Source organism: Leiobunum rupestre, chromosome 1 (assembly GCF_980474605.1).
Source record: "Leiobunum rupestre chromosome 1, qqLeiRupe1.1.hap1, whole genome shotgun sequence".
Classification (NCBI taxonomy): Eukaryota; Metazoa; Arthropoda; class Arachnida; order Opiliones; family Sclerosomatidae; genus Leiobunum; species Leiobunum rupestre.
In genome coordinates, this window is record NC_143384.1 from 23,285,723 (window position 1) to 23,311,970 (window position 26,248).

Sequence of the window (26,248 nt, forward strand, 5' to 3'; positions counted from 1 at the left end):
CGCTTAAGGCGTCAGTTTTAAGCTCTGATCCTCGAAAGAGAACGTGGGTTCGAACCACACTTCTCACAAATTCATTCCTTTCATTTCTTTCGCAAAGAAACGTAATTCGTTTTTTCGAGGAGAGAGACTGCGAATTTAATCTCTCAAAAAAGTTCGTATTCTGGAAAAATAACTAACTTCCGCAGTCAGAATGGCCAAGCGGTTAAGGCGTCAGTTTTAAGCTCTGATCCTCGAGAGAGGGCGTGGGTTCGAGACCCACCTCTAACAAATTCATTCCTTTCAATTCTTCCGTAAAGAAACTCAATCCGTTTTTTCAAGGAGAGAGACTGTGAATTTAATCTCTCAAAAAAGTTCGTATTCTGGAAAAATAATTTATTTCCGCAGTCAGGATGGCCGAGGGGTTATGGCGTCAGATTTAAGCTCTGATCCTCAGAAGAGGGTGTGGGTTCGAACCCCACTTCTGACAAATTCTTTCCTTTCATTTCTTCCGCAAAGAAACTCATTCCGTTTTGTCGTAGAGAGAGACTGCTAATTTGATCTCTCAAAAAAAGTTCGTATTCTGGAAAAATAACTTATTTCCGCAGTCAGGATGGCCGAGCGGTTATGGCGTCTGATTTAATCTCTGATCCTCGAAAGAGTTCGTGGGTTCGAACCCCACTTCTGACAAATTCTTTCATTTCTTCCGCAAAGAAACTCAATCCGTTTTTTCGAGGAGAGAGACTGCGAATTGAATCACTTAAAAAAGTTCGTATTCTGGAAAAATAATTAAGTTTCACAGTCAGGATGGACGAGCGGTTCAGGCGTGAGATTTAAGCCCTGATCCTCGAAAGAGGGCGTGGTTTCGAAACCAACTTCTTACAAATTCTTTCCTTTCATTTCTTCCGCAAAGAAACTCAATCCGTTTTTTCGAGGAGAGAGACTGCGAATTTAATCTTTCTAAAAAAAGGTTCGTATTCTGAAAAAATAACTAATTTCCGCAGTCAGGATGGCCGAGCGGTTAAGGTGTCAGATTTAAGCTCTGATCCTCGAAAGAGGGCGTGGGTTCGAACCCCACTTCTGACAAATTCATTCCTTTCATTTCTTCCGTAAAGAAAGTCAATCCGTTTTTTCGAGGAGAGAGACTGTGAATTTAATATCTCAAAAAAGTTCGTATTCTGGAAAAATAACTTATTTCCGCAGTCAGGATGGCCGAGAGGTTAAGGCGTCAGATTTAAGCTCTGATCCTCGGAAGAGGGTGTGGGTTCGAACCCCACTTCTGACAAATTCTTTCCTTTCATTTCTTCCGCAAAGAAACTCATTCCGTTTTGTCGAGGAGAGAGACTGCGAATTTAATCACTTAAAAAAGTTCGTATTCTGGAAAAATAATTAAGTTTCACAGTCAGGATGGACGAGCGGTTCAGGCGTGAGATTTAAGCTCTGATCCTCGAAAGAGGGCGTGGTTTCGAAACCCTGTTCTTACAAATTCTTTCCTTTCATTTCTTCCGCAAAGAAACTCAATCCGTTTTTTCGAGGAGAGAGACTGCGAATTTAATCTTTTTAAAAAAGTTCGTATTCTGGAAAAATAATTTTTTCCGCAGTCCGGATGGCCGAGCGGTTAAGGCGTCAGATTTAAGCTCTGATTCTCGAAAGAGGGCGTGGGTTCGAACCCCACTTCTGACAAATTCTTTCCTTTCATTTCTTCCGCAAAGAAACTTAATCCGTTTTTTCGAGGAGAGAGACTGCGAATTTAATCTCTCAAAAAAGTTTATAATTTGGAAAAATAACTAATTTCCGCAGTCAGGATGGCCGAGCGGTTAATGCGTCAGATTTAAGATCTGATCCTCGAAAGAGGGCGTAGGTTTGAACCCCACTTCTGACAAATTCTTTCATTTCTATCGCAAAGAAAATTAATTCGTTTTTTCGAGGAGAGAGACTTCGAATTAAATCTTTCTAAAAAAACTTCGTATTCTAGAAAAATAACTAATGCTCGTAGTCAGGATTGCCGAGCGGTTAAGGCGTCAGATTTAAGCTCTGATCCTCGAAAGAGGGCGTGGGCTCGAACCCCACTTCTGACAAATTCTTTCCTTTCATTTCTTCCGCAAAGAAACTTAATCCGTTTTTTCGAGGAGAGAGACTTTGAATTTAATCTTTCTAAAAAAGTTTGTATTCTGGAAAAATAACTAATGCTCGCAGTCAGGATTGCCGAGCGGTTAAGGAGTCAGATTTAAGCTCTGATCCTCGAAAAGGGCGCGGGTTCGAACCCCACTTCTGACAAATTCTTTTCTTTCATTTCTTCCGCAAAGAAACTCAATCCGTTTTTTCGAGGAGAGAGACTACGAATTTCATTTTTCTAAAAAAAGTTCGTATTCTGGAAAAATAATTACTATTCGCAGTCAGGATGGCTTAGCGGTTAAGGCGTCAGATTTAAGCTCTGAACCTCGAAAGAGGGCGTGGGTTCGAACCCCTCTTCTGACAAATTCTTTCTTTCATTTCTTCCGCAAAGAAACTCAAACCGTTTTTTCGAGGAGAGAGACTACGAATTTCATTTTTCTAAAAAAAGTTTGTATTCTGGAAAAATAATTAACATTCGCAGTCAGGATGGCCGAGCGGTTAAGGCGTCAGATTTAAGCTCTGATCCTCGAAAGAGGGCGTGGCTTCGAACCCCACTTCTGACAAATTCTTTCCTTTCATTTCTTCCGCAAAGAAACTCAGTACGTTTTTTTTGAGGAGAGAGACTACGAATTTAATCTTTCTAAAAAAGTTCGTATTCTGGAAAATTAACTAATTTTCCCAGTCAGGATGGCCGAGCGGTTAAGGCGTCAGATTTAAGCTCTGATCCTCGAAAGAGGGCGTGGGTTCGAACCCCACTTCTGAAAAATTCTTTCTTTCATTTCTTCCGCAAAGAAACTCAATCCGTTTTTTCGAGGAGAGAGACTACGAATTTCATTTTTCTAAAAAAAGTTCGTATTCTGGAAAAATAATTACTATTCGCAGTCAGGATGGCCGAGCGGTTAAGCTGTAAGATTTAAGCTCTGATCCTCGAAAGAGGGCGTGGGTTCGAACCCAACTTCTGACAAATTATTGCCTTTCATTTCTTCCGCAAAGAAACTCAATCCGTTTTTTCGAGGAGAGAGACTACGAATTTCATTTTTCTAAAAAAAGTTCGTATTCGGGAAAAATAATAACTATTCGCAGTCAGGATGGCCGAGCGGTTAAGGCGTCAGATTTAAGATCTGATCCTCGAAAGAGGGCGTCGGTTCGAACCCCACTTCTGACAAATTCTTTCCTTTCATTTCTTCCGCAAAGAAACTCAATCCGTTTTTTCGAGGAGAGAGACTGCAAATTTAATCTTTCTAAAAAAAGTTCGTATTCTGGAAAAATAACTAATTTTCCCAGTCAGGATGGCCGAGCGGTTAATGCGTCAGATTTAAGATCTGATCCTCGAAAGAGGGCGTAGGTTTGAACCCCACTTCTGACAAATTCTTTCATTTCTATCGCAAAGAAAATTAATTCGTTTTTTCGAGGAGAGAGACTTCGAATTAAATCTTTCTAAAAAAAGTTCGTATTCTAGAAAAATAACTAATGCTCGTAGTCAGGATTGCCGAGCGGTTAAGGCGTCAGATTTAAGCTCTGATCCTCGAAAGAGGGCGTGGGCTCGAACCCCACTTCTGACAAATTATTTCCTTTCATTTCTTCCGCAAAGAAACTTAATCCGTTTTTTCGAGGAGAGAGACTTTGAATTTAATCTTTCTAAAAAAGTTTGTATTCTGGAAAAATAACTAATGCTCGCAGTCAGGATTGCCGAGCGGTTAAGGAGTCAGATTTAAGCTCTGATCCTCGAAAGAGGGCGCAGGTTCGAACCCCACTTCTGACAAATTCTTCTCTTTCATTTCTTCCGCAAAGAAACTCAATCCGTTTTTTCGAGGAGAGAGACTGCGAATTTAATCTCTCAAACAAGTTAGTATTCAGGAAAAATAACTAATTTTCCCAGTCAGTATGGCCGAGCGGTTAAGGCGTCAGATTTAAGCTCTGATCCTCGAAAGAGGGCGTGGGTTCGAACCCCACTTCTGACAAATTCTTTCCTTTCATTTCTTACGCAAAGAAACTCAATCCGTTTTTTCGAGGAGAGAGACTACGAATTTCATTTTTCTAAAAAAAGTTCGTATTCTGGAAAAATAATTACTATTCGCAGTCAGGATGGCCGAGCGGTTAAGGCGTCAGATTTAAGCTCTGAACCTCGAAAGAGGGCGTGGGTTCGAACCCCTCTTCTGACAAATTCTTTCTTTCATTTCTTCTGTAAAAGAAACTCAAACCGTTTTTTCGAGGAGAGAGACTACGAATTTCATTTTTCTAAAAAAAGTTTGTATTCTGGAAAAATAATTAACATTCGCAGTCAGGATGGCCGAGCGGTTAAGGAGTCAGATTTAAGCTCGGGAGTTGCGTTCGAGCTTTTGGAGAGTGCAGGTCGTTCGATTTTGCACTCCGTGTTTTCGTCGCGCTAAGCCTAAGCGGGGTATTTTGCCAATTTATTTTTCTTTCGGTTATTATTCGTGCATTTAATTCAATAGTTGTTAATTTATTAATTTGTTAATCCCTCCTGGGTGTTTCTACCCAGGATGGACGCATTCAAAAGATCGGTTTTTATTGATTTTAAACGAAATCTACCAAGTTTTGAAGTTGTGTCTACGGCGGTGATTGCGAACTTTGGTCTGGATTGTGCTTCTGCTTTAGTTGTCTGTGATGAGGGTGGTTACATTCTCACCTTGAAGACTTTGGCCGATGTCGAGGGCGTTATAGATTCGGGCTTGGATATTGATGGTGAGATATATGAACTTTCAAGCGTTTCTGCGAAGACTGTGACTGTCGCCTTTTCGGACTTACCTGAGTTTGTGACTGATGAAGCCGTTTTATCCAAATTAACGTCGCTTGGCTGTGAAATCAAGGGTCCGCTTGTTTGGCATAAAAAGGCATCATTCTATTGCGGACTTCGTACCGTTCGTGTTACCTTACCTGAGAGTCTGTCATCATTACCATATCGCTTACGAGTTGCCGATGCTGTTGGTCGAGAGAAGTTTTACGCTGTCCGACATGATTCTCAGTTGAAAATTTGTAATAAGTGTTATTCTCCTGACCATATTTATCGCCATTGTCCTGATTTCAAGTGCTTTAAGTGCCAGAAGCAGGGACATGTTGTTCGGGAGTGTCCTCTATGGCCCCGGATGGCATCCCGCGATTTAGAAGCGGCGTCGGGCGGTGGTGGTGACGGTGAAGCGATGGTCGTCGATCCTGCCTCAGTTGCTATTCCTCAAGGTTCTCCGGTCCGGGCCGGTAGTGGTGAATCTTCCATCGTCGATGCCGGTGTCAAGTCTGATCCGCGTCGGAGTGCTAAGCATTCGCTGTCGTCAAGCGATGGCGATGTCGGTAAGAAGCTGTCTTCTTCTTCTGGCTCTGCTACGAAAGTTCAAAGGGTTCCCGTTGCTATGCGTCTGCTCCCTTTCAAGGGTCATCGCCGGCCTGAGTGGTGGCCTAAGGAGGTTGCTTGGCCGCCATCTTCAGAGAACGAATATTTTGCTCGGGTGTGTCGGTATCAGGGTCAGCCTGTTACCAGTCCTCTGTATAAGGACTTTGTGATCCCGGATGATTACGGTTTCAACGTATAAGTAACAAATTAATGGTGATGGATTTTCTTAATGTTTTGCGGCCTTTTCTGTGTTCTGTCGGTTCTAAGCCTTTGCTTCTCATTTTCAATAAGGAGTTTTTTTTTTCGTTAATTTATTTCTTCTTAATCGTCTTTAATGCTGTTTAATATCTAATTTAGCCTATTTTTGTTCATGAATTCTTTCTACAACATGTACTGCCTAATAGTGTTTGATACGTTGCTTAAATTTTATTTCTCACTATTGTTTAATCAATATTATCTAATCGTTTTTCTTTCTTTATCGCTGTTCATTTTCGCGACCGATTTTTCAAATGTTACTTCGTATTTTTTTCTTGTTCTATTATCTTGTTGCATTTCGCTTTTTGTACCATACCCGCGTCGTGTATTTTTTTAATGATATAATTAAAAAAAAAAAAAAAGTCAGATTTAAGCTCTGATCCTCGAAAGAGGGCGTGGGTTTGAACCCCACTTCTGACAAATTCTTTCCTTTCATTTCTTCCGCAAAGAAACTCAATCCGTTTTTTCGAGGAGAGAGACTGCGAATTTAATCTCTCAAAAAAAGTTAGTATTCAGGAAAAATAACTAATTTTCCCAGTCAGGATGGCCGAGCGGTTAAGGCGTCAGATTTAAGCTCTGATCCTCGAAAGAGGGCGTGGGTTCGAACCCCACTTCTGACAAATTCTTTCCTTTCATTTCTTACGCAAAGAAACTCAATCCGTTTTTTCGAGGAGAGAGACTACGAATTTCATTTTTCTAAAAAAAGTTCGTATTCTGGAAAAATAATTACTATTCACAGTCAGGATGGCCGAGCGGTTAAGGCGTCAGATTTAAGCTCTGATCCTCGAAAGAGGGCGTGGGTTCGAACCCCACTTCTGACAAATTCTTTCTTTCATTTCTTCTGCAAAGAAACTCTTACCGTTTTTTCGAGGAGAGAGACTACGAATTTCATTTTTCTCTAAAAAGTTCGTATTCTGGAAAAATAATTAGCATTCGCAGTCAGGATGGCCGAGCGGTTAAGGCGTCAGATTTAAGCTCTGATCCTCGAAAGAGGGCGTGGGTTCGAACCCCACTTCTGACAAATTCTTTCCTTTCATTTCTTCCGCAAAGAAACTCAATCCGTTTTTTTCGAGGAGAGAGACTGCGAATTTAATCTTTCAAAAAAAAGTTCGTATTCTGGAAAAATAACTAATTTTCCCAGTCAGGATAGCCGAGCGGTTAAGGCGTCAGATTTAAGCTCGGATCCTCGAAAGAGGGCGTGGTTTCGAACCCCATTTCTGACAAAATTATTTCCTTTCATTTCTTCCGCAAAGAAACACAATCCGTTTTTTCGAGGAGAGAGACTACGAATTTCATTTTTCTAAAAAAAGTTCGTATTCTGGAAAAATAATTACTATTCGCAGTCAGGATGGCCGAGCGGTTAAGGCGTCCGATTTAAGCTCTGATCCTCGAAAGAGGGCGTGGGTTCGAACCCCACTTCTGACAAATTCTTTCCTTTCATTTCTTCCGCAAAGAATCTCAATCCGTTTTTTCGAGGAGAGAGACTACGAATTTCATTTTTCTAAAAAAAGTTCGTATTCTGGAAAAATAATAACTATTCGCAGTCAGGATGGCCGAGCGGTTAATGCGTCAGATTTAAGCTCTGATCCTCGAAAGAGGGCGTGGGTTCGAACCACACTTCTGACAAATTCTTTCCTTTCATTTCTTCCGCAAAGAATCTCAATCCGTTTTTTCGAGGAGAGAGACTACGAATTTCATTTTTCTAAAAAAAGTTCGTATTCTGGAAAAATAATTAATATTCGCAGTCAGGATGGCCGAGCGGTTAAGGCGTCAGATTTAAGCTCTGAACCTCGAAAGAGGGCGTGGGTTCGAACCCCACTTCTGACAAATTCTTTCTTTCATTTCTTCTGCAAAGAAACTCTTACCATTTTTTCGAGGAGAGAGACTACGAATTTCATTTTTCTAAAAAAATTTCGTATTCTGGAAAAATAATTACCATTTGCAGTCAGGATGGCCGAGCGGTTAAGGCGTCAGATTTAAGCTCTGATCCTCGAAAGAGGGCGTGGGTTCGAACCCCACTTCTGACAAATTCTTTCCTTTCATTTCTTCCGCAAAGAAACTCAATCCGTTTTTTTCGAGGAGAGAGACTGCGAATTTAATCTTTCAAAAAAAAGTTCGTATTCTGGAAAAATAACTAATTTTCCCAGTCAGGATGGCCGAGCGGTTAATGCGTCAGATTTAAGCTCGGATCCTCGAAAGAGGGCGTGGGTTCGAACCCCATTTCTGACAAAATTCTTTCCTTTCATTTCTTCCGCAAAGAAACTCAATCCGTTTTTTCGAGGAGAGAGACTACGAATTTAATCTTTCTAAAAAAGTTCGTATTCTGGAAAAATAAGTAATTTTCCCAGTCAGGATAGCCGAGCGGTTAAGGCGTCAGATTTAAGCTCGGATCCTCGAAAGAGGCCGTGGGTTCGAACCCCACTTCTGACAAATTCTTTACTTTCATTTCTTCCGCAAAGAAACTCAATCCGTTTTTTCGAGGAGAGAGACTGCGAATTAAATCTCTCAAAAAAGTTAGTATTCTGGAAAAATAACTAGCTTTCCCAGTCAGGATGGCCGAGCGGTTAAGGCGTCAGATTTAAGCTCTGATCCACGAAAGAGGGCGTAGGTTTGAACCCCACTTCTGACAAATTCTTTCCTTTCATTTCTTCCGCAAAGAAAATTAATTCGTTTTTTCGAGGAGAGAGACTTCGAATTTAATCTTTCTAAAAAAATTTCGTATTCTGGAAAAATAACTTATGCTCGCAGTCAGGATGGCCGAGCGGTTAATGCGTCAGATTTAAGCTCTGATCCTCGAAAGAGGGCGTGGGTTCGAACCCCACTTCTGACAAATTCTTTCTTTCATTTCTTCTGCAAAGAAACTCTTACCGTTTTTTCGAGGAGAGAGACTACGAATTTCATTTTTCTAAAAAAAGCTCGTATTCTGGAAAAATAATTACCATTCGCAGTCAGGATGGCCGAGCGGTTAAGGCGTCAGATTTAAGCTCTGATCCTCGAAAGAGGGCGTGGGTTCGAACCCCACTTCTGACAAATTCTTTCCTTTCATTTCTTCCGCAAAGAAACTCAATCTGTTTTTTTCGAGGAGAGAGACTGCGAATTTAATCTTTCAAAAAAAAGTTCGTATTCTGGAAAAATAACTAATTTTCCCAGTCAGGATAGCCGAGCGGTTAAGGCGTCAGATTTAAGCTCGGATCCTCGAAAGAGGGCGTGGGTTCGAACCCCATTTCTGACAAAATTATTTCCTTTCATTTCTTCCGCAAAGAAACTCAATCCGTTTTTTCGAAGAGAGAGACTACGAATTTAATCTTTCTAAAAAAGTTCGTATTCTGGAAAAATAAGTAATTTTCCCAGTCAGGATAGCCGAGCGGTTAAGGCGTCAGATTTAAGCTCGGATCCTCGAAAGAGGGCGTGGGTTCGAACCCCACTTCTGACAAATTCTTTGCTTTCATTTCTTCCGCAAAGAAACTCAATCCGTTTTTTCGAGGAGAGAGACTGCGAATTAAATCTCTCAAAAAAGTTAGTATTCTGGAAAAATAACTAGCTTTCCCAGTCAGGATGGCCGAGCGGTTAAGGCGTCAGATTTAAGCTCTGATCCACGAAAGAGGGCGTAGGTTTGAACCCCACTTCTGACAAATTCTTTCAATTCATTTCTTCCGCAAAGAAAATTAATTCGTTTTTTCGAGGAGAGAGACTTCGAATTTAATCTTTCTAAAAAAATTTCGTATTCTGGAAAAATAACTTATGCTCGCAGTCAGGATGGCCGAGCGGTTAATGCGTCAGATTTAAGCTCTGATCCTCGAAAGAGGGCGTGGGTTCGAACCACACTTCTGACAAATTCTTTCCTTTCATTTCTTCCGCAAAGAAACTCAATCCGTTTTTTCGAGGAGAGAGACTACGAATTTAATCTTTCTAAAAAAGTTGGTATTGTGGAAAATTAACTAATTTTCCCAGTCAGGATGACCGAGCGGTTAAGGCGTCAGATTTAAGCTCTGATCCTCGAAAGAGGGCGTGGGTTCGAACCCCACTTCTGACAAATTCTTTCTTTCATTTCTTCCGCAAAGAAACTCAATCCGTTTTTTCGAGGAGAGAGACTACGAATTTCATTTTTCTAAAAAAATTCGTATTCTGGAAAAATAATTACTATTCGCAGTCAGGATGGCCGAGCGGTTAAGCTGTAAGATTTAAGCTCTGATCCTCGAAAGAGGGCGTGGGTTCGAACCCCACTTCTGACAAATTATTTCCTTTCATTTCTTCCGCAAAGAAACTCAATCCGTTTTTTCGAGGAGAGAGACTACGAATTTCATTTTTCTAAAAAAAGTTCGTATTCGGGAAAAATAATTACTAGTCGCAGTCAGGATGGCCGAGCGGTTAAGGCGTCAGATTTAAGATCTGATCCTCGAAAGAGGGCGTCGGTTCGAACCCCACTTCTGACAAATTCTTTCCTTTCATTTCTTCCGCAAAGAAACTCAATCCGTTTTTTCGAGGAGAGAGACTGCAAATTTAATCTTTCTAAAAAAAGTTCGTATTCTGGAAAAAAAACTAATTTTCCCAGTCAGGATGGCCGAGCGGTTAATGCGTCAGATTTAAGATCTGATCCTCGAAAGAGGGCGTAGGTTTGAACCCCACTTCTGACAAATTCTTTCATTTCTATCGCAAAGAAAATTAATTCGTTTTTTCGAGGAGAGAAACTGCGAATTTAATCTCTCAAAAAAAGTTCATATTCTGGAAAAATAACTAATTTTCCCAGTCAGGATGGCCGAGCGGTTAAGGCGTCAGATTTAAGCTTTGATCCTCGTAAGAGGGCGTGGGTTCGACCCCCACTTCTGACAAAATCTTTTCTTTCATTTCTTTCGCAAAGAAACTCAATCCGTTTTTTCGAGGAGAGAGACTGCGAATTTAATCTTTTTAAAAAAAGTTCGAATTCTGGAAAAATAACTTATTTCCGCAGTCAGGATGGCCGAGCGGTTAAGGCGTCAGATTTAAGCTCTGAACCTCGAAAGAGGGCTTGGGTTCGAACCCTACTTCTGACAAATTCTTTCCTTTCATTTCTCCCGCAAAGAAACTCATTCCGTTTTTTCGAGGAGAGAGACTGCGAATTAAATCTCTCAAAAAAAGTTAGTATTCTGGAAAAATAACTAGCTTTCCCAGTCAGGATGGCCGAGCGGTAAAGGCGTCAGATTTAAGCTCTGAACCTCGGAAGAGGGCGTGGTTTCGAGCCCCACTTCTGACAAATTATTTCCTTTCATTTCTTCCACAAAGAAACTCAATCCGTTTTTTCGAGGAGAGAGACTGCGAATTTAATCTTTCTAAAAAAAGTTCGTATTCTGAAAAAATAACTAATTTTCGCAGTCAGGGTGACCGAGCGGTTAAGGCGGCAGATTTAAGCTCTGAACCTCGAAAGAGGGCTTTTGTTCGAACCCTACTTCTGACAAATTCTTTCCTTTCATTTCTTCCGCAAAGAAACTCAATCCGTTTTTTCGAGGAGAGAAACTGCGAATTTAATCTCTCAAAAAAAGTTCATATTCTGGAAAAATAACTAATTTTCCCAGTCAGGATGGCCGAGCGGTTAAGGCGTCAGATTTAAGCTTTGATCCTCGTAAGAGGGCGTGGGTTCGAACCCCACTTCTGACAAAATCTTTCCTTTCATTTCTTTCGCAAAGAAACTCAATCCGTTTTTTCGAGGAGAGAGACTGCGAATTTAATCTTTTTAAAAAAAGTTCGAATTCTGGAAAAATAACTTATTTCCGCAGTCAGGATGGCCGAGCGGTTAAGGCGTCAGATTTAAGCTCTGAACCTCGAAAGAGGGCTTGGGTTCGAACCCTACTTCTGACAAATTCTTTCCTTTCATTTCTCCCGCAAAGAAACTCATTCCGTTTTGTCGAGGAGAGAGACTGCTAATTTGATCTCTCAAAAAAAGTTCGTATTCTGGAAAAATAACTAATTTCCGCAGTCAGGATGGCCGAGCGGTTAAGGCGTCTGATTTAAACCCTGATCCTCGAAAGAGGGCGTGGGTTCGAACCCCACTTCTGACAAATTTTTTCATTTCTTCCGCAAAGAAACTCAATCCGTTTTTTCGAGGAGAGAGACTGCGAATTTAATCACTTAAAAATGTCGTATTCTGGAAAAATAATTAAGATTCACAGTCAGGATGGACGAGCGGTTCAGGCGTGAGATTTAAGCTCTGATCCTCAAAAAGGGCGTGGTTTCGAAACCCACTTCTGACAAATTCTTTCCTTTCATTTCTTCCGCAAAGAAAATTAATCCGTTTTTTCGAGGAGAGAGACTGCGAATTTAATCTCTCAAAAAAGTTCGTATTCTGGAAAAATAACTAATTTCCGCAGTCAGGATGGCCGAGCGGTTAAGGCGTCAGATTTAAGCTCTGATCCTCGAAAGAGGGCGTGGGTTCGAACCCCACTTATGACAAATTATTTCCTTTCATTTCTTCCGCAAAGAAACTTAATCCGTTTTTTCGAGGAGAGACACTACGAATTTCATCTTTCTAAAAAAAGTTCGTATTCTGGAAAAATAACTAAATTTCTCAATTAGGATGGCCGAGCGGTAAAGGCGTCAGATTTAAGCTCTGATCCTCGAAAGAGGGCGTGGGTTTGAACCCCACTTCTGACAAATTCTTTCCTTTCATTTCTTCCGCAAAGAAACTTAATCCGTTTTTTCGAGGAGAGAGACTGCGAATTTAATCCTTCAAAAAAGTTCGTATTCTGGAAAAATAACTATTTTCCGCAGTCAGGATGGCCGAACGGTTAAGGCGTCAGATTTAAGCTCTGATCCTCGAAAGAGGGCGTGGGTTTGAGCTCCTCTTCTGTTAAATTCTTTCTTTTCATTTCTTCCGCAAAGAAACTCAATCCGTTTTTTCGAGGAGAGAGACTTCGAATTTAATCTTTCTAAAAAAAGTTCGTATTCTGGAAAAATAATTAAGTTTCACAGTCAGGATGAACGAGCGGTTAAGGCGTCAGATTTAAGCTCCGATCCTCGAAAGAGGGCGTGGGTTCGAACCCCACTTCTAACAAATTCATTCCTTTCATTTCTTTCGTAAAGAAACTCAATCCGTTTTTTCGAGAAGAGAGATTACGAATTTCATCTTTCTAAAAAAAGTTCGTATTCTGGAAAAATAGCTAAATTTCTTAATCAGGATGGCCGAGCGGTTAAGGCGTCAGATTTAAGCTCTGATCCTCGAAAGAGGGCGTGGGTTCGAACCCTACTTCTGACAAATTCTTTCTTTTCATTTCTTCCGCAAAGAAACCCTATCCGTTTTTTCGAGGAGAGAGACTGCGAATTTAATCTTTCTAAAAAAAGTTCGTATTCTAAAAAATAACTAATTTCCGCAGTAAGGATGGCCGAGCGGTTAAGGCGTCAGATTTAAGCTCTGCTCCTCGAAAGAGGGCGTGGGTTCGAACCCCACTTCTGACAAATTCTTCCCTTTCATTTCTTCCGCAAAGAAACTAAATCCGTTTTTTCGAGGAGAGAGACTGCGAATTTTATCTCTCAAAAAAGTTCGTATTCTGGAAAAATAACTAATATCCGCAGTCAGGATGGCCGAGCGGTTAAGGCGTCAGATTTAAGCTCTGCTCCTCGAAAGAGGGCGTGGGTTTGAGCTCCACTTATGTTAAATTCTTTATTTTCATTTCTTCCGCAAAGAAACTCAATCCGTTTTTTCGAGGAGAGAGACTTCGAATTTAATCTTTCTAAAAAAAGTTCGTATTCTGGAAAAATAATTAAGTTTCAAAGTCAGGATGGACGCGAGGTTAAGGCGTCATATTTAAGCTCTAATCCTCGAAAGAGGGCGTGGGTTCGAACTCCACTTCTGACAAATTCTTTCCTTTCATTTCTTCCGCAAAGAAACTCAGTCCGTTTTTTCGAGGAGAGAGACTTCGAATTTAATCTTACTAAAAAAAGTTCGTATTCTGGAAAAATAATTAAGTTTCACAGTCAGGATGGACGAGCGGTTCAGGCGTGAGATTTAAGCTCTGATCCTCGAAAGAGGGCGTGGTTTCGAAACCCTCTTCTTACATATTCTTTCCTTTCATTTCTTCCGCAAAGAAACTCAATCCGTTTTTTCGAGGAGAGAGACTGCGAATTTAATCTTTCTAAAAAAAGGTTCATATTCTGAAAAAATAACTAATTCCCGCAGTCAGGATGGCCGAGCGGTTAAGGTGTCAGATTTAAGCTCTGATCCTCGAAAGAGGGCGTGGGTTCGAACCCCACTTCTGACAAATTCTTTCCTTTCATTTCTTCCGCAAAGAAACTCAATCCGTTTTTTCGAGTAGAGAGAATTCGAATTTAATCTTTCTAAAAAAAGTTCGTAATCTGGAAAAATAATTAAGTTTCACAGTCAGGATGGACGAGCGGTTAAGGCGTCAGATTTAAGCTCTGATCCTCGAAAGAGGGCGTGGGTTCGAACCCCACTTCTGACAAATTCTTTCCTTTCATTTCTTCCGCAAAGAAACTTAATCCGTTTTTTCGAGGAGAGAGACTGCAAATTTAGTCTCTCAAAAAAGTTTGTATTCTGGAAAAATAACTAATATCCGCATTCAGGATGGCCGAGCGGTAAAGGCGTCAGATTTAAGCTCTGATCCTCGAAAGAGGGCGTGGGTTTGAGCTCCACTTATGTTAAATTCTTTCTTTTCATTTCTTCCGCAAAGAAACTCAATCCGTTTTTTCGAGGAGAGAGACTTCGGATTTAATCTTTCTAAAAAAAGTTCGTATTCTGGAAAAATAATTAAGTGTCACAGTCAGGATGGACGCGAGGTTAAGGCGTCATATTTAAGCTCTAATCCTCGAAAGAGGGCGTGGGTTCGAACCCCACTTCTGACAAATTATTTCCTTTCATTTCTTCCGCAAAGAAACTTAATCCGTTTTTCGAGGAGAGACACTTCGAATTTCATCTTTCTAAAAAAAGTTCGTATTTTGGAAAAATAACTAAAATTCTCAATTAGGATGGCCGAGCGGTTAAGGCGTCAGATTTAAGCTCCGATCCTCGAAAGAGGGCGTGGGTCCGAACCCCACTTCTGACAAATTCTTTCCTTTCATTTCTTCCGCAAAGAAACTCAATCCGTTTTTTCGAGGAGAGAGACTTCGAATTTAATCTTTCTAAAAAAAGTTCGTATTCTGGAAAAATAATTAAGTTTCACAGTCAGGATGGACGAGCGGTTAAGGCGTCAGATTTAAGCTCCGATCCTCGAAAGAGGGCGTGGGTTCGAACCCCACTTCTGACAAAATCTTTCCTTTCATTTCTTCCGCAAAGAAACTTAATCCGTTTTTTCGAGGAGAGAGACTGCGAATTTAATCTTTCTAAAAAAGGTTCGTATTCTGAAAAAATAACTAATTTCCGCAGTCAGGATGGCCGAGCGGTTAAGGTATCAGATTTAAGATCTGATCCTCGAAAGAGGGCGTGGGTTCGAACCCCACTTCTGACAAATTCTTTCCTTTCATTTCTTCCGCAAAGAAACTTAATCCGTTTTTTCGAGGAGAGAGACTGCGAATTTAATCTCTCAAAAAAGTTCGTATTCTAAAAAATAACTAATTTCCGCAGTAAGGATGGCCGAGCGGTTAAGGCGTCAGATTTAAGCTCTGCTCCTCGAAAGAGGGCGTGGGTTCGAACCCCACTTCTGACAAATTCTTCCCTTTCATTTCTTCCGCAAAGAAACTAAATCCGTTTTTTCGAGGAGAGAGACTGCGAATTTTATCTCTCAAAAAAGTTCGTATTCTGGAAAAATAACTAATATCCGCAGTCAGGATGGCCGAGCGGTTAAGGCGTCAGATTTAAGCTCTGCTCCTCGAAAGAGGGCGTGGGTTTGAGCTCCACTTATGTTAAATTCTTTATTTTCATTTCTTCCGCAAAGAAACTCAATCCGTTTTTTCGAGGAGAGAGACTTCGAATTTAATCTTTCTAAAAAAAGTTCGTATTCTGGAAAAATAATTAAGTTTCAAAGTCAGGATGGACGCGAGGTTAAGGCGTCATATTTAAGCTCTAATCCTCGAAAGAGGGCGTGGGTTCGAACTCCACTTCTGACAAATTCTTTCCTTTCATTTCTTCCGCAAAGAAACTCAGTCCGTTTTTTCGAGGAGAGAGACTTCGAATTTAATCTTACTAAAAAAAGTTCGTATTCTGGAAAAATAATTAAGTTTCACAGTCAGGATGGACGAGCGGTTCAGGCGTGAGATTTAAGCTCTGATCCTCGAAAGAGGGCGTGGTTTCGAAACCCTCTTCTTACATATTCTTTCCTTTCATTTCTTCCGCAAAGAAACTCAATCCGTTTTTTCGAGGAGAGAGACTGCGAATTTAATCTTTCTAAAAAAAGGTTCATATTCTGAAAAAATAACTAATTCCCGCAGTCAGGATGGCCGAGCGGTTAAGGTGTCAGATTTAAGCTCTGATCCTCGAAAGAGGGCGTGGGTTCGAACCCCACTTCTGACAAATTCTTTCCTTTCATTTCTTCCGCAAAGAAACTCAATCCGTTTTTTCGAGTAGAGAGAATTCGAATTTAATCTTTCTAAAAAAAGTTCGTAATCTGGAAAAATAATTAAGTTTCACAGTCAGGATGGACGAGCGGTTAAGGCGTCAGATTTAAGCTCTGATCCTCGAAAGAGGGCGTGGGTTCGAACCCCACTTCTGACAAATTCTTTCCTTTCATTTCTTCCGCAAAGAAACTTAATCCGTTTTTTCGAGGAGAGAGACTGCGAATTTAGTCTCTCAAAAAAGTTTGTATTCTGGAAAAATAACTAATATCCGCATTCAGGATGGCCGAGCGGTAAAGGCGTCAGATTTAAGCTCTGATCCTCGAAAGAGGGCGTGGGTTTGAGCTCCACTTATGTTAAATTCTTTCTTTTCATTTCTTCCGCAAAGAAACTCAATCCGTTTTTTCGAGGAGAGAGACTTCGGATTTAATCTTTCTAAAAAAAGTTCGTATTCTGGAAAAATAATTAAGTGTCACAGTCAGGATGGACGCGAGGTTAAGGCGTCATATTTAAGCTCTAATCCTCGAAAGAGGGCGTGGGTTCGAACCCCACTTCTGACAAATTATTTCCTTTCATTTCTTCCGCAAAGAAACTTAATCCGTTTTTCGAGGAGAGACACTTCGAATTTCATCTTTCTAAAAAAAGTTCGTATTTTGGAAAAATAACTAAAATTCTCAATTAGGATGGCCGAGCGGTTAAGGCGTCAGATTTAAGCTCCGATCCTCGAAAGAGGGCGTGGGTCCGAACCCCACTTCTGACAAATTCTTTCCTTTCATTTCTTCCGCAAAGAAACTCAATCCGTTTTTTCGAGGAGAGAGACTTCGAATTTAATCTTTCTAAAAAAAGTTCGTATTCTGGAAAAATAATTAAGTTTCACAGTCAGGATGGACGAGCGGTTAAGGCGTCAGATTTAAGCTCCGATCCTCGAAAGAGGGCGTGGGTTCGAACCCCACTTCTGACAAAATCTTTCCTTTCATTTCTTCCGCAAAGAAACTTAATCCGTTTTTTCGAGGAGAGAGACTGCGAATTTAATCTTTCTAAAAAAGGTTCGTATTCTGAAAAAATAACTAATTTCCGCAGTCAGGATGGCCGAGCGGTTAAGGTATCAGATTTAAGATCTGATCCTCGAAAGAGGGCGTGGGTTCGAACCCCACTTCTGACAAATTCTTTCCTTTCATTTCTTCCGCAAAGAAACTTAATCCGTTTTTTCGAGGAGAGAGACTGCGAATTTAATCTCTCAAAAAAGTTCGTATTCTGGAAAAATAACTAATATCCGCAGTCAGGATGGCCGAGCGGTTAAGGCGTCAGATTTAAGCTCTAATCCTCGAAAGAGGGCGTGGGTTCGAACCCCACTTCTGACAAATTATTTCCTTTCATTTCTTCCGCAAAGAAACTTAATCCGTTTTTCGAGGAGAGACACTACGAATTTCATCTTTCTAAAAAAAGTTCGTATTCTGGAAAAATAACAAATTTTCGCAATCAGGATAGCCGAGCGGTTAAGGCTTCAGATTTAAGCCCTGATTCTCGAAAGAGGGCGTGTGTTCGAAAGCCACTTCTTACAAATTATTTCCTTTCATTTCTTCCGCAAAGAAACTCAATCCGTTTTTTCGAGGAGAGAGACTGCGAATTTAATCTTTCTAAAAAAAGTTCGTTTTCTGAAAAATAACTGCTATCCGCAGTCAGGATGGCCGAGCGGTTAAGGCGTCAGATTTAAGTTCTGATCCTCGAAAGAGGGCGTGGGTTCGAACCCCACTTCTGACAAATTCTTCCCTTTCATTTCTTCCGCAAAGAAACTAAATCCGTTTTTTCGAGGAGAGAGACTGCGAATTTTATCTCTCAAAAAAGTTCGTATTCTGGAAAAATAACTAATATCCGCAGTCAGGATGGCCGAGCGGTTAAGGCGTCAGATTTAAGCTCTGCTCCTCGAAAGAGGGCGTGGGTTTGAGCTCCACTTATGTTAAATTCTTTATTTTCATTTCTTCCGCAAAGAAACTCAATCCGTTTTTTCGAGGAGAGAGACTTCGAATTTAATCTTTCTAAAAAAAGTTCGTATTCTGGAAAAATAATTAAGTTTCAAAGTCAGGATGGACGCGAGGTTAAGGCGTCATATTTAAGCTCTAATCCTCGAAAGAGGGCGTGGGTTCGAACCCCACTTCTGACAAATTATTTCCTTTCATTTCTTCCGCAAAGAAACTTAATCCGTTTTTCGAGGAGAGACACTACGAATTTCATCTTTCTAAAAAAAGTTCGTATTCTGGAAAAATAACTAAAGTTCTCAATTAGGATGGCCGAGCGGTTAAGGCGTCAGATTTAAGCTCTGATCCTCGAAAGAGGGCGTGGGTTCGAACCCCACTTCTGACAAATTATTTCCTTTCATTTCTTCCGCAAAGAAACTTAATCCGTTTTTCGAGGAGAGACACTACGAATTTCATCTTTCTAAAAAAAGTTCGTATTCTGGAAAAATAACTAAAGTTCTCAATTAGGATGGCCGAGCGGTTAAGGCGTCAGATTTAAGCTCTGATCCTCGAAAGAGGGCGTGGGTTTGAGCTCCACTTATGTTAAATTCTTTCTTTTCATTTCTTCCGCAAAGAAACTCAATCCGTTTTTTCGAGGAGAGAGACTTCGGATTTAATCTTTCTAAAAAAAGTTCGTATTCTGGAAAAATAATTAAGTTTCACAGTCAGGATGGACGCGAGGTTAAGGCGTCATATTTAAGCTCTAATCCTCGAAAGAGGGCGTGGGTTCGAACCCCACTTCTGACAAATTATTTCCTTTCATTTCTTCCGCAAAGAAACTTAATCCGTTTTTCGAGGAGAGACACTTCGAATTTCATCTTTCTAAAAAAAGTTCGTATTTTGGAAAAATAACTAAAATTCTCAATTAGGATGGCCGAGCGGTTAAGGCGTCAGATTTAAGCTCTGATCCTCGAAAGAGGGCGTGGGTTCGAACCCCACTTCTGACAAATTCTTTCCTTTCATTTCTTCCGCAAAGAAACTCAATCCGTTTTTTCGAGGAGAGAGACTTCGAATTTAATCTTTCTAAAAAAAGTTCGTATTCTGGAAAAATAATTAAGTTTCACAGTCAGGATGGACGAGCGGTTAAGGCGTCAGATTTAAGCTCCGATCCTCGAAAGAGGGCGTGGGTTCGAACCCCACTTCTGACAAAATCTTTCCTTTCATTTCTTCCGCAAAGAAACTTAATCCGTTTTTTCGAGGAGAGAGACTGCGAATTTAATCTTTCTAAAAAAAGGTTCGTATTCTGAAAAAATAACTAATTTCCGCAGTCAGGATGGCCGAGCGGTTAAGGTATCAGATTTAAGATCTGATCCTCGAAAGAGGGCGTGGGTTCGAACCCCACTTCTGACAAATTCTTTCCTTTCATTTCTTCCGCAAAGAAACTTAATCCGTTTTTTCGAGGAGAGAGACTGCGAATTTAATCTCTCAAAAAAGTTCGTATTCTGGAAAAATAACTAATAGCCGCAGTCAGGATGGCCGAGCGGTTAAGGCGTCAGATTTAAGCTCTAATCCTCGAAAGAGGGCGTGGGTTCGAACCCCACTTCTGACAAATTATTTCCTTTCATTTCTTCCGCAAAGAAACTTAATCCGTTTTTCGAGGAGAGACACTACGAATTTCATCTTTCTAAAAAAAGTTCGTATTCTGGAAAAATAACTAAAGTTCTCAATTAGGATGGCCGAGCGGTTAAGGCGTCAGATTTAAGCTCTGATCCTCGAAAGAGGGCGTGGGTTCGAACCCCACTTCTGACAAATTCTTTCCTTTCATTTCTTCCGCAAAGAAACTCAGTCCGTTTTTTCGAGGAGAGAGACTTCGAATTTAATCTTACTAAAAAAAGTTCGTATTCTGGAAAAATAATTAAGTTTCACAGTCAGGATGGACGAGCGGTTCAGGCGTGAGATTTAAGCTCTGATCCTCGAAAGAGGGCGTGGTTTCGAAACCCTCTTCTTACATATTCTTTCCTTTCATTTCTTCCGCAAAGAAACTCAATCCGTTTTTTCGAGGAGAGAGACTGCGAATTTAATCTTTCTAAAAAAAGGTTCATATTCTGAAAAAATAACTAATTCCCGCAGTCAGGATGGCCGAGCGGTTAAGGTGTCAGATTTAAGCTCTGATCCTCGAAAGAGGGCGTGGGTTCGAACCCCACTTCTGACAAATTCTTTCCTTTCATTTCTTCCGCAAAGAAACTCAATCCGTTTTTTCGAGTAGAGAGAATTCGAATTTAATCTTTCTAAAAAAAGTTCGTAATCTGGAAAAATAATTAAGTTTCACAGTCAGGATGGACGAGCGGTTAAGGCGTCAGATTTAAGCTCTGATCCTCGAAAGAGGGCGTGGGTTCGAACCCCACTTCTGACAAATTCTTTCCTTTCATTTCTTCCGCAAAGAAACTTAATCCGTTTTTTCGAGGAGAGAGACTGCGAATTTAGTCTCTCAAAAAAGTTTGTATTCTGGAAAAATAACTAATATCCGCATTCAGGATGGCCGAGCGGTAAAGGCGTCAGATTTAAGCTCTGATCCTCGAAAGAGGGCGTGGGTTTGAGCTCCACTTATGTTAAATTCTTTCTTTTCATTTCTTCCGCAAAGAAACTCAATCCGTTTTTTCGAGGAGAGAGACTTCGGATTTAATCTTTCTAAAAAAAGTTCGTATTCTGGAAAAATAATTAAGTTTCACAGTCAGGATGGACGCGAGGTTAAGGCGTCATATTTAAGCTCTAATCCTCGAAAGAGGGCGTGGGTTCGAACCCCACTTCTGACAAATTATTTCCTTTCATTTCTTCCGCAAAGAAACTTAATCCGTTTTTCGAGGAGAGACACTTCGAATTTCATCTTTCTAAAAAAAGTTCGTATTTTGGAAAAATAACTAAAATTCTCAATTAGGATGGCCGAGCGGTTAAGGCGTCAGATTTAAGCTCTGATCCTCGAAAGAGGGCGTGGGTTCGAACCCCACTTCTGACAAATTCTTTCCTTTCATTTCTTCCGCAAAGAAACTCAATCCGTTTTTTCGAGGAGAGAGACTTCGAATTTAATCTTTCTAAAAAAAGTTCGTATTCTGGAAAAATAATTAAGTTTCACAGTCAGGATGGACGAGCGGTTAAGGCGTCAGATTTAAGCTCCGATCCTCGAAAGAGGGCGTGTGTTCGAACCCCACTTCTGACAAATTATTTCCTTTCATTTCTTCCGCAAAGAAACTTAATACGTTTTTTCGAGAAGAGAGATTACGAATTTCATCTTTCTAAAAAAAGTTCGTATTCTGGAAAAATAGCTAAATTTCTTAATCAGGATGGCCGAGCGGTTAAGGCGTCAGATTTAAGCTCTGATCCTCGAAAGAGGGCGTGGGTTCGAACCCTACTTCTGACAAATTCTTTCTTTTCATTTCTTCCGCAAAGAAACCCTATCCGTTTTTTCGAGGAGAGAGACTGCGAATTTAATCTTTCTAAAAAAAGTTCGTATTCTAAAAAATAACTAATTTCCGCAGTAAGGATGGCCGAGCGGTTAAGGCGTCAGTTTTAAGCTCTCATCCTCGAAAGAGGGCGTGGGTTCGAACCCCACTTCTAACAAATTCATTCCTTTCATTTCTTTCGTAAAGAAACTCAATCCGTTTTTTCGAGGAGAGAGACTGCGAATTTAATTACTTAAAAAAGTTCGTATTCTGGAAAAATAATTAAGTTTCACAGTCAGGATGGACGAGCGGTTCAGGCGTGAGATTTAAGCTCTGATCCTCGAAAGAGGGCGAGGGTTCGAACCCCACTTCTGACAAATTATTTCCTTTCATTTCTTCCGCAAAGAAACTCAATCCGTTTTTTCGAGGAGAGAGACTTCGAATTTAATCTTTCTAAAAAAAGTTCGTATTCTGGAAAAATAATTAAGTTTCACAGTCAGGATGGACGAGTGGTTAAGGCGTCAGATTTAAGCTCTGATCCTCGAAAGAGGGCGTGGGGTCGAACCCCACTTCTGACAAATTCTTCCCTTTCATTTCTTCCGCAAAGAAACTAAATCCGTTTTTTCGAGGAGAGAGACTGCGAATTTTATCTCTCAAAAAAGTTCGTATTCTGGAAAAATAACTAATATCCGCAGTCAGGATGGCCGAGCGGTTAAGGCGTCAGATTTAAGCTCTGCTCCTCGAAAGAGGGCGTGGGTTTGAGCTCCACTTATGTTAAATTCTTTATTTTCATTTCTTCCGCAAAGAAACTCAATCCGTTTTTTCGAGGAGAGAGACTTCGAATTTAATCTTTCTAAAAAAAGTTCGTATTCTGGAAAAATAATTAAGTTTCAAAGTCAGGATGGACGCGAGGTTAAGGCGTCATATTTAAGCTCTAATCCTCGAAAGAGGGCGTGGGTTCGAACCCCACTTCTGACAAATTATTTCCTTTCATTTCTTCCGCAAAGAAACTTAATCCGTTTTTCGAGGAGAGACACTACGAATTTCATCTTTCTAAAAAAAGTTCGTATTCTGGAAAAATAACTAAAGTTCTCAATTAGGATGGCCGAGCGGTTAAGGCGTCAGATTTAAGCTCTGATCCTCGAAAGAGGGCGTGGGTTCGAACCCCACTTCTGACAAATTCTTTCCTTTCATTTCTTCCGCAAAGAAACTCAATCCGTTTTTTCGAGTAGAGAGAATTCGAATTTAATCTTTCTAAAAAAAGTTCGTAATCTGGAAAAATAATTAAGTTTCACAGTCAGGATGGACGAGCGGTTAAGGCGTCAGATTTAAGCTCTGATCCTCGAAAGAGGGCGTGGGTTCGAACCCCACTTCTGACAAATTCTTTCCTTTCATTTCTTCCGCAAAGAAACTTAATCCGTTTTTTCGAGGAGAGAGACTGCGAATTTAGTCTCTCAAAAAAGTTTGTATTCTGGAAAAATAACTAATATCCGCATTCAGGATGGCCGAGCGGTAAAGGCGTCAGATTTAAGCTCTGATCCTCGAAAGAGGGCGTGGGTTTGAGCTCCACTTATGTTAAATTCTTTCTTTTCATTTCTTCCGCAAAGAAACTCAATCCGTTTTTTCGAGGAGAGAGACTTCGGATTTAATCTTTCTAAAAAAAGTTCGTATTCTGGAAAAATAATTAAGTTTCACAGTCAGGATGGACGCGAGGTTAAGGCGTCATATTTAAGCTCTAATCCTCGAAAGAGGGCGTGGGTTCGAACCCCACTTCTGACAAATTATTTCCTTTCATTTCTTCCGCAAAGAAACTTAATCCGTTTTTCGAGGAGAGACACTTCGAATTTCATCTTTCTAAAAAAAGTTCGTATTTTGGAAAAATAACTAAAATTCTCAATTAGGATGGCCGAGCAGTTAAGGCGTCAGATTTAAGCTCTGATCCTCGAAAGAGGGCGTGGGTTCGAACCCCACTTCTGACAAATTCTTTCCTTTCATTTCTTCCGCAAAGAAACTCAATACGTTTTTTCGAGGAGAGAGACTTCGAATTTAATCTTTCTAAAAAAAGTTCGTATTCTGGAAAAATAATTAAGTTTCACAGTCAGGATGGACGAGCGGTTAAGGCGTCAGATTTAAGCTCCGATCCTCGAAAGAGGGCGTGGGTTCGAACCCCACTTCTGAAAAAATCTTTCCTTTCATTTCTTCCGCAAAGAAACTTAATCCGTTTTTTCGAGGAGAGAGACTGCGAATTTAATCTTTCTAAAAAAAGGTTCGTATTCTGAAAAAATAACTAATTTCCGCAGTCAGGATGGCCGAGCGGTTAAGGTATCAGATTTAAGCTCTGATCCTCGAAAGAGGGCGTGGGTTCGAACCCCACTTCTGACAAATTCTTTCCTTTCATTTCTTCCGCCAAGAAACTTAATCCGTTTTTTCGAGGAGAGAGACTGCGAATTTAATCTCTCAAAAAAGTTCGTATTCTGGAAAAATAACTTATATCCGCAGTCAGGATGGCCGAGCGGTTAAGGCGTCAGATTTAAGCTCTAATCCTCGAAAGAGGGCGTGGGTTCGAACCCCACTTCTGACAAATTATTTCCTTTCATTTCTTCCGCAAAGAAACTCAAACCGTTTTGTCGAGGAGAGAGACTTCGAATTTAATCTTTCTAAAAAAAGTTCGTTTTCTGAAAAATAACTGCTATCCGCAGTCAGGATGGCCGAGCGGTTAAGGCGTCAGATTTAAGTTCTGATCCTCGAAAGAGGGCGTGGGTTCGAATCACACTTCTGACAAATTCTATCCTTTCATTTCTTCCGCAAAGAAACCCTATCCGTTTTTTCGAGGAGAGACACTACGAATTTCATCTTTCTAAAAAAAGTTCGTATTTTGGAAAAATAATAATTCCCCAGTCAGGATGGCCGAGCGGTTAAGGCGTCAGATTTAAGCTCTGATCCTCGAAAGAGGACGTGGGTTCGAACCCCACTTCTGACAAATTCTTTCCTTTCATTTCTTCCGCAAAGAAACTCAAACCGTTTTGTCGAGGAGAGAGACTGCGAATTTAATCTCTCAAAAAAAGCTCGTATTCTGGAAAAATAACTTGTTTACGCAGTCAGGATGGCCGAGCGGTTAAGGCGTCAGATTTAAGCTCTGATCCTCGAAAGAGGGCGTGGGTTCGAACCCCACTTCTGACAAATTCTTTCTTTTCATTTCTTCCGCAAAGAAACCCTATCCGTTTTTTCGAGGAGAGAAACTGCGAATTTAATCTTTCTAAAAAAAGTTCGTTTTCTGAAAAATAATAATTTCCCCAGTCAGGATGGCCGAGCGGTTAAGGCGTCAGATTTAAGCTCTGATCCTCGAAAGAGGGCGTGGGTTCGAACCCCACTTCTGACAAATTCTTTCCTTTCATTTCTTCCGTAAAGAAACTCAAACCGTTTTGTCGAGGAGAGAAACTGCGAATTTGATCTCTCAAAAAAAGTTCGTATTCTGGAAAAATAACTTGTTTACGCAGTCAGGATGGCCGAGCGGTTAAGGCGTCAGATTTAAGCTCTGATCCTCGAAAGAGGGCGTTGGTTCGAACCCCACTTCTGACAAATTCTTTCTTTTCATTTCTTCCGCAAAGAAACCCTATCCGTTTTTTCGAGGAGAGAGACTGCGAATTTAATCTTTCTAAAAAATGTCGTATTCTGAAAAATAACTAATTTCCGCAGCCAGGATGGCCGAGTGGTTAAGGCGTCAGTTTTAAGCTCTGTTCCTCGAAAGAGGGCGTGGGTTCGAACCCCACTTCTGACAAATTCTTTCTTTTCATTTCTTCCGCAAAGAAACCCTATCCGGTTTTTCGAGGAGAGAGACTGCGAATTTAATCTTTCTAAAAAAAGTTCGTATTCTGAAAATTAACTTATTTCCGCAGTCAGGATGGCCGAGTGGCTTAGGCGTCAGATTTAAGCTCTGATCCTCGAAAGAGGGCGTTGGTTCGAACTCTACTTCTGACAAATTATTTCCGTTCATTTCTTCCGCAAAGAAACTCAATCCTTTTTTTCGAGGAGAGAGACTGCGAATTTAATCTCTCAAAAAAGTTCGTATTCAGGAAAAATAACTATTTTCCGCAGTCAGGATGGCCGAACGGTTAAGGCGTCAGATTTAAGCTCTGATCCTCGAAAGAGGGCGTGGGTTCGAACCCCACTTCTGACAAGTTCTTTCTTTTCATTTCTTCCGCAAAGAAACCCTATCCGTTTTTTCGAGGAGAGAGACTTCGAATTTAATCTTTCTAAAAAGTTCGTATTCTGGAAAATAACTATTTTCCGCAGTCAGGATGGCCGAGTGGGTAAGACGTCATATATAAGCTCTGATCCTCGAAAGAGGGCGTTGGTTCGAACCCCACGTCTGACAAATTATTTCCTTTCATTTCTTCCGCAAAGAAACTCAATCTGTTTTTTCGAGGAGAGAGACTGCGAATTTAATCCTTCTAAAAAAAGTTCGTATTCTGGAAAAATAACTTATTTCCGTAGTCAGGATGGCCGAGCGGTTAAGGCGTCAGATTTAAGCTCTGATCCTCGAAAGAGGGCGTGGGTTCGAACCCCACTTCTGACAAATTCTTTCCTTTCCTTTCTTCCGCAAAGAAACTCAAACCGTTTTGTCGAGTAGAGAGACTGCGAATTTAATCTCTCAATAAAAGTTCGTATTCTGGAAAAATAACTTGTTT

General features: G+C 40.6%; 57 non-coding genes across 57 annotated transcripts; all 57 read left to right on the plus strand.

The window, feature by feature from the left end:
* Window positions 1-383: 383 nt before the first annotated feature.
* Window positions 384-466, plus strand: TRNAL-UAA (transfer RNA leucine (anticodon UAA)). Its single transcript has one exon. It is a non-coding gene; the product is annotated as a tRNA-Leu (tRNA).
* A 513-nt stretch (window positions 467-979) lies between these two features.
* On the plus strand, window positions 980-1,062 carry TRNAL-UAA (transfer RNA leucine (anticodon UAA)). Its single transcript has one exon. It is a non-coding gene; the product is annotated as a tRNA-Leu (tRNA).
* Window positions 1,063-1,178: 116 nt separating this feature from the next.
* TRNAL-UAA (transfer RNA leucine (anticodon UAA)) lies at window positions 1,179-1,261 on the plus strand. The gene has a single exon. It is a non-coding gene; the product is annotated as a tRNA-Leu (tRNA).
* Window positions 1,262-1,576: 315 nt separating this feature from the next.
* TRNAL-UAA (transfer RNA leucine (anticodon UAA)) lies at window positions 1,577-1,659 on the plus strand. The gene has a single exon. It is a non-coding gene; the product is annotated as a tRNA-Leu (tRNA).
* A 712-nt stretch (window positions 1,660-2,371) lies between these two features.
* Window positions 2,372-2,454, plus strand: TRNAL-UAA (transfer RNA leucine (anticodon UAA)). The gene has a single exon. It is a non-coding gene; the product is annotated as a tRNA-Leu (tRNA).
* A 117-nt stretch (window positions 2,455-2,571) lies between these two features.
* On the plus strand, window positions 2,572-2,654 carry TRNAL-UAA (transfer RNA leucine (anticodon UAA)). Its single transcript has one exon. It is a non-coding gene; the product is annotated as a tRNA-Leu (tRNA).
* Window positions 2,655-2,772: 118 nt separating this feature from the next.
* On the plus strand, window positions 2,773-2,855 carry TRNAL-UAA (transfer RNA leucine (anticodon UAA)). Its single transcript has one exon. It is a non-coding gene; the product is annotated as a tRNA-Leu (tRNA).
* Window positions 2,856-3,173: 318 nt separating this feature from the next.
* Window positions 3,174-3,256, plus strand: TRNAL-UAA (transfer RNA leucine (anticodon UAA)). The gene has a single exon. It is a non-coding gene; the product is annotated as a tRNA-Leu (tRNA).
* Window positions 3,257-3,969: 713 nt separating this feature from the next.
* TRNAL-UAA (transfer RNA leucine (anticodon UAA)) lies at window positions 3,970-4,052 on the plus strand. The gene has a single exon. It is a non-coding gene; the product is annotated as a tRNA-Leu (tRNA).
* A 118-nt stretch (window positions 4,053-4,170) lies between these two features.
* TRNAL-UAA (transfer RNA leucine (anticodon UAA)) lies at window positions 4,171-4,253 on the plus strand. The gene has a single exon. It is a non-coding gene; the product is annotated as a tRNA-Leu (tRNA).
* A 1,979-nt stretch (window positions 4,254-6,232) lies between these two features.
* TRNAL-UAA (transfer RNA leucine (anticodon UAA)) lies at window positions 6,233-6,315 on the plus strand. The gene has a single exon. It is a non-coding gene; the product is annotated as a tRNA-Leu (tRNA).
* Window positions 6,316-6,433: 118 nt separating this feature from the next.
* TRNAL-UAA (transfer RNA leucine (anticodon UAA)) lies at window positions 6,434-6,516 on the plus strand. The gene has a single exon. It is a non-coding gene; the product is annotated as a tRNA-Leu (tRNA).
* A 117-nt stretch (window positions 6,517-6,633) lies between these two features.
* On the plus strand, window positions 6,634-6,716 carry TRNAL-UAA (transfer RNA leucine (anticodon UAA)). Its single transcript has one exon. It is a non-coding gene; the product is annotated as a tRNA-Leu (tRNA).
* Window positions 6,717-7,037: 321 nt separating this feature from the next.
* On the plus strand, window positions 7,038-7,120 carry TRNAL-UAA (transfer RNA leucine (anticodon UAA)). Its single transcript has one exon. It is a non-coding gene; the product is annotated as a tRNA-Leu (tRNA).
* A 319-nt stretch (window positions 7,121-7,439) lies between these two features.
* On the plus strand, window positions 7,440-7,522 carry TRNAL-UAA (transfer RNA leucine (anticodon UAA)). Its single transcript has one exon. It is a non-coding gene; the product is annotated as a tRNA-Leu (tRNA).
* Window positions 7,523-7,639: 117 nt separating this feature from the next.
* TRNAL-UAA (transfer RNA leucine (anticodon UAA)) lies at window positions 7,640-7,722 on the plus strand. The gene has a single exon. It is a non-coding gene; the product is annotated as a tRNA-Leu (tRNA).
* Window positions 7,723-8,042: 320 nt separating this feature from the next.
* On the plus strand, window positions 8,043-8,125 carry TRNAL-UAA (transfer RNA leucine (anticodon UAA)). The gene has a single exon. It is a non-coding gene; the product is annotated as a tRNA-Leu (tRNA).
* Window positions 8,126-8,442: 317 nt separating this feature from the next.
* On the plus strand, window positions 8,443-8,525 carry TRNAL-UAA (transfer RNA leucine (anticodon UAA)). Its single transcript has one exon. It is a non-coding gene; the product is annotated as a tRNA-Leu (tRNA).
* Window positions 8,526-8,642: 117 nt separating this feature from the next.
* On the plus strand, window positions 8,643-8,725 carry TRNAL-UAA (transfer RNA leucine (anticodon UAA)). Its single transcript has one exon. It is a non-coding gene; the product is annotated as a tRNA-Leu (tRNA).
* A 320-nt stretch (window positions 8,726-9,045) lies between these two features.
* On the plus strand, window positions 9,046-9,128 carry TRNAL-UAA (transfer RNA leucine (anticodon UAA)). Its single transcript has one exon. It is a non-coding gene; the product is annotated as a tRNA-Leu (tRNA).
* A 517-nt stretch (window positions 9,129-9,645) lies between these two features.
* On the plus strand, window positions 9,646-9,728 carry TRNAL-UAA (transfer RNA leucine (anticodon UAA)). Its single transcript has one exon. It is a non-coding gene; the product is annotated as a tRNA-Leu (tRNA).
* A 317-nt stretch (window positions 9,729-10,045) lies between these two features.
* TRNAL-UAA (transfer RNA leucine (anticodon UAA)) lies at window positions 10,046-10,128 on the plus strand. Its single transcript has one exon. It is a non-coding gene; the product is annotated as a tRNA-Leu (tRNA).
* Window positions 10,129-10,441: 313 nt separating this feature from the next.
* TRNAL-UAA (transfer RNA leucine (anticodon UAA)) lies at window positions 10,442-10,524 on the plus strand. The gene has a single exon. It is a non-coding gene; the product is annotated as a tRNA-Leu (tRNA).
* A 318-nt stretch (window positions 10,525-10,842) lies between these two features.
* TRNAL-UAA (transfer RNA leucine (anticodon UAA)) lies at window positions 10,843-10,925 on the plus strand. Its single transcript has one exon. It is a non-coding gene; the product is annotated as a tRNA-Leu (tRNA).
* A 318-nt stretch (window positions 10,926-11,243) lies between these two features.
* On the plus strand, window positions 11,244-11,326 carry TRNAL-UAA (transfer RNA leucine (anticodon UAA)). The gene has a single exon. It is a non-coding gene; the product is annotated as a tRNA-Leu (tRNA).
* Window positions 11,327-11,644: 318 nt separating this feature from the next.
* TRNAL-UAA (transfer RNA leucine (anticodon UAA)) lies at window positions 11,645-11,727 on the plus strand. Its single transcript has one exon. It is a non-coding gene; the product is annotated as a tRNA-Leu (tRNA).
* Window positions 11,728-12,035: 308 nt separating this feature from the next.
* Window positions 12,036-12,118, plus strand: TRNAL-UAA (transfer RNA leucine (anticodon UAA)). Its single transcript has one exon. It is a non-coding gene; the product is annotated as a tRNA-Leu (tRNA).
* A 719-nt stretch (window positions 12,119-12,837) lies between these two features.
* TRNAL-UAA (transfer RNA leucine (anticodon UAA)) lies at window positions 12,838-12,920 on the plus strand. Its single transcript has one exon. It is a non-coding gene; the product is annotated as a tRNA-Leu (tRNA).
* A 920-nt stretch (window positions 12,921-13,840) lies between these two features.
* TRNAL-UAA (transfer RNA leucine (anticodon UAA)) lies at window positions 13,841-13,923 on the plus strand. Its single transcript has one exon. It is a non-coding gene; the product is annotated as a tRNA-Leu (tRNA).
* A 118-nt stretch (window positions 13,924-14,041) lies between these two features.
* On the plus strand, window positions 14,042-14,124 carry TRNAL-UAA (transfer RNA leucine (anticodon UAA)). The gene has a single exon. It is a non-coding gene; the product is annotated as a tRNA-Leu (tRNA).
* Window positions 14,125-15,043: 919 nt separating this feature from the next.
* On the plus strand, window positions 15,044-15,126 carry TRNAL-UAA (transfer RNA leucine (anticodon UAA)). Its single transcript has one exon. It is a non-coding gene; the product is annotated as a tRNA-Leu (tRNA).
* Window positions 15,127-16,044: 918 nt separating this feature from the next.
* Window positions 16,045-16,127, plus strand: TRNAL-UAA (transfer RNA leucine (anticodon UAA)). Its single transcript has one exon. It is a non-coding gene; the product is annotated as a tRNA-Leu (tRNA).
* A 118-nt stretch (window positions 16,128-16,245) lies between these two features.
* On the plus strand, window positions 16,246-16,328 carry TRNAL-UAA (transfer RNA leucine (anticodon UAA)). The gene has a single exon. It is a non-coding gene; the product is annotated as a tRNA-Leu (tRNA).
* A 919-nt stretch (window positions 16,329-17,247) lies between these two features.
* On the plus strand, window positions 17,248-17,330 carry TRNAL-UAA (transfer RNA leucine (anticodon UAA)). Its single transcript has one exon. It is a non-coding gene; the product is annotated as a tRNA-Leu (tRNA).
* A 116-nt stretch (window positions 17,331-17,446) lies between these two features.
* Window positions 17,447-17,529, plus strand: TRNAL-UAA (transfer RNA leucine (anticodon UAA)). The gene has a single exon. It is a non-coding gene; the product is annotated as a tRNA-Leu (tRNA).
* A 317-nt stretch (window positions 17,530-17,846) lies between these two features.
* Window positions 17,847-17,929, plus strand: TRNAL-UAA (transfer RNA leucine (anticodon UAA)). Its single transcript has one exon. It is a non-coding gene; the product is annotated as a tRNA-Leu (tRNA).
* A 517-nt stretch (window positions 17,930-18,446) lies between these two features.
* Window positions 18,447-18,529, plus strand: TRNAL-UAA (transfer RNA leucine (anticodon UAA)). Its single transcript has one exon. It is a non-coding gene; the product is annotated as a tRNA-Leu (tRNA).
* A 518-nt stretch (window positions 18,530-19,047) lies between these two features.
* On the plus strand, window positions 19,048-19,130 carry TRNAL-UAA (transfer RNA leucine (anticodon UAA)). Its single transcript has one exon. It is a non-coding gene; the product is annotated as a tRNA-Leu (tRNA).
* Window positions 19,131-19,450: 320 nt separating this feature from the next.
* Window positions 19,451-19,533, plus strand: TRNAL-UAA (transfer RNA leucine (anticodon UAA)). The gene has a single exon. It is a non-coding gene; the product is annotated as a tRNA-Leu (tRNA).
* A 116-nt stretch (window positions 19,534-19,649) lies between these two features.
* On the plus strand, window positions 19,650-19,732 carry TRNAL-UAA (transfer RNA leucine (anticodon UAA)). Its single transcript has one exon. It is a non-coding gene; the product is annotated as a tRNA-Leu (tRNA).
* A 117-nt stretch (window positions 19,733-19,849) lies between these two features.
* Window positions 19,850-19,932, plus strand: TRNAL-UAA (transfer RNA leucine (anticodon UAA)). Its single transcript has one exon. It is a non-coding gene; the product is annotated as a tRNA-Leu (tRNA).
* Window positions 19,933-20,252: 320 nt separating this feature from the next.
* TRNAL-UAA (transfer RNA leucine (anticodon UAA)) lies at window positions 20,253-20,335 on the plus strand. Its single transcript has one exon. It is a non-coding gene; the product is annotated as a tRNA-Leu (tRNA).
* A 118-nt stretch (window positions 20,336-20,453) lies between these two features.
* TRNAL-UAA (transfer RNA leucine (anticodon UAA)) lies at window positions 20,454-20,536 on the plus strand. Its single transcript has one exon. It is a non-coding gene; the product is annotated as a tRNA-Leu (tRNA).
* A 517-nt stretch (window positions 20,537-21,053) lies between these two features.
* TRNAL-UAA (transfer RNA leucine (anticodon UAA)) lies at window positions 21,054-21,136 on the plus strand. The gene has a single exon. It is a non-coding gene; the product is annotated as a tRNA-Leu (tRNA).
* Window positions 21,137-21,455: 319 nt separating this feature from the next.
* On the plus strand, window positions 21,456-21,538 carry TRNAL-UAA (transfer RNA leucine (anticodon UAA)). Its single transcript has one exon. It is a non-coding gene; the product is annotated as a tRNA-Leu (tRNA).
* A 1,117-nt stretch (window positions 21,539-22,655) lies between these two features.
* Window positions 22,656-22,738, plus strand: TRNAL-UAA (transfer RNA leucine (anticodon UAA)). The gene has a single exon. It is a non-coding gene; the product is annotated as a tRNA-Leu (tRNA).
* Window positions 22,739-22,856: 118 nt separating this feature from the next.
* TRNAL-UAA (transfer RNA leucine (anticodon UAA)) lies at window positions 22,857-22,939 on the plus strand. Its single transcript has one exon. It is a non-coding gene; the product is annotated as a tRNA-Leu (tRNA).
* Window positions 22,940-23,859: 920 nt separating this feature from the next.
* TRNAL-UAA (transfer RNA leucine (anticodon UAA)) lies at window positions 23,860-23,942 on the plus strand. The gene has a single exon. It is a non-coding gene; the product is annotated as a tRNA-Leu (tRNA).
* A 116-nt stretch (window positions 23,943-24,058) lies between these two features.
* On the plus strand, window positions 24,059-24,141 carry TRNAL-UAA (transfer RNA leucine (anticodon UAA)). Its single transcript has one exon. It is a non-coding gene; the product is annotated as a tRNA-Leu (tRNA).
* Window positions 24,142-24,258: 117 nt separating this feature from the next.
* TRNAL-UAA (transfer RNA leucine (anticodon UAA)) lies at window positions 24,259-24,341 on the plus strand. Its single transcript has one exon. It is a non-coding gene; the product is annotated as a tRNA-Leu (tRNA).
* A 116-nt stretch (window positions 24,342-24,457) lies between these two features.
* TRNAL-UAA (transfer RNA leucine (anticodon UAA)) lies at window positions 24,458-24,540 on the plus strand. Its single transcript has one exon. It is a non-coding gene; the product is annotated as a tRNA-Leu (tRNA).
* Window positions 24,541-24,657: 117 nt separating this feature from the next.
* On the plus strand, window positions 24,658-24,740 carry TRNAL-UAA (transfer RNA leucine (anticodon UAA)). Its single transcript has one exon. It is a non-coding gene; the product is annotated as a tRNA-Leu (tRNA).
* A 116-nt stretch (window positions 24,741-24,856) lies between these two features.
* Window positions 24,857-24,939, plus strand: TRNAL-UAA (transfer RNA leucine (anticodon UAA)). Its single transcript has one exon. It is a non-coding gene; the product is annotated as a tRNA-Leu (tRNA).
* A 117-nt stretch (window positions 24,940-25,056) lies between these two features.
* On the plus strand, window positions 25,057-25,139 carry TRNAL-UAA (transfer RNA leucine (anticodon UAA)). The gene has a single exon. It is a non-coding gene; the product is annotated as a tRNA-Leu (tRNA).
* A 116-nt stretch (window positions 25,140-25,255) lies between these two features.
* TRNAL-UAA (transfer RNA leucine (anticodon UAA)) lies at window positions 25,256-25,338 on the plus strand. Its single transcript has one exon. It is a non-coding gene; the product is annotated as a tRNA-Leu (tRNA).
* Window positions 25,339-25,654: 316 nt separating this feature from the next.
* Window positions 25,655-25,737, plus strand: TRNAL-UAA (transfer RNA leucine (anticodon UAA)). Its single transcript has one exon. It is a non-coding gene; the product is annotated as a tRNA-Leu (tRNA).
* Window positions 25,738-26,053: 316 nt separating this feature from the next.
* Window positions 26,054-26,136, plus strand: TRNAL-UAA (transfer RNA leucine (anticodon UAA)). The gene has a single exon. It is a non-coding gene; the product is annotated as a tRNA-Leu (tRNA).
* The last annotated feature ends 112 nt before the right edge of the window (window positions 26,137-26,248 follow it).